The sequence below is a fragment of the Seriola lalandi genome, unplaced genomic scaffold (assembly GCF_002814215.2).
Source record: "Seriola lalandi dorsalis isolate HSWRI2012SDOR001 ecotype SW California unplaced genomic scaffold, Sedor1 jcf7180002050701, whole genome shotgun sequence".
In the NCBI taxonomy this organism is placed as follows: domain Eukaryota; kingdom Metazoa; phylum Chordata; class Actinopteri; order Carangiformes; family Carangidae; genus Seriola; species Seriola lalandi.
The window spans coordinates 17,474-18,472 of NW_019521254.1; positions in this window are offsets into that span (position 1 = coordinate 17,474).

Consider the following 999-nt stretch of genomic DNA (forward strand, 5'->3'; position numbering starts at 1 on the left):
GTGTGTGTGCATGTGTGCGTGTGTGTGTGATAATAGCTCAGGTGATTAAAAAGTGGATCCAAACGATGACTGAACAAGGTTATATTTAGCCAGCTCACACACACTCACACACACACTCACACACACACACAGTTGTTCCTGACCGCTTCATTCAACAGATACACTTCCACGTGATGCCGCTAACAGTAAAGCTCTCTCTCTCTCAGCTGAGACGGTTGCCATAGAAACCACTACGCCTGTCATCAGTCGGCCTGTGAATAGCAGAGCACCTATCGCTCCCTCAGAGAAGTCGAGGCAACAGACAAACCTTTTATCTATGGATTTAATGCAGAGCTGATTCACTGACACTCCCCCACACCGCCGTCTGTCTCCCTCCCTCCCTCCTAAACTGTCTGTCTCCCTCCCTCCCTCCTAAACTGTCTGTCTCCCTCCCTCCCTCCTAAACTGTCTGTCTCCCTCCCTCCCTCCTAAACTGTCTCTCTCTCTCCCTCCCTCCTAAACCGTCTCTCTCTCCCTCCCTCCCTCATAAACTCTCTCTCTCTCCCTCCCTCCCTCTCTCCCTCCTTAACTGTCTCTCCCTCTCTCTCTCTCCCTCCCTCCCTCTCTCCCTCCTAAACTGTCTCTCTCTCTCTCCGTCCTCACAGACGTGTTCTCGTGTCTGTGTTCAGGTCCGACTGAAGCACTCTGGGTTTCTGTCTGAGTTACAGATGTTAATACTGATATTAACATACTGATAATTGATGACTTGATAAATGAACATATTGATCTGATCGGTTTCAGAGATCAGTTTGAGCGTTTTGACACAAGGAGCTCTCAGAGTGACGAAGGTTGGAGACCTCAGCTTTATATATTTTATTCTTTATATATTACCTACTTTATTTTGAAAAGTCTGGACTATGATTATTATTCAACTTGAGGCTGCTGCGTACTCCAGCCTCCACACACACACACACACACACACACACACACACACACACACACACACACACACACACACAC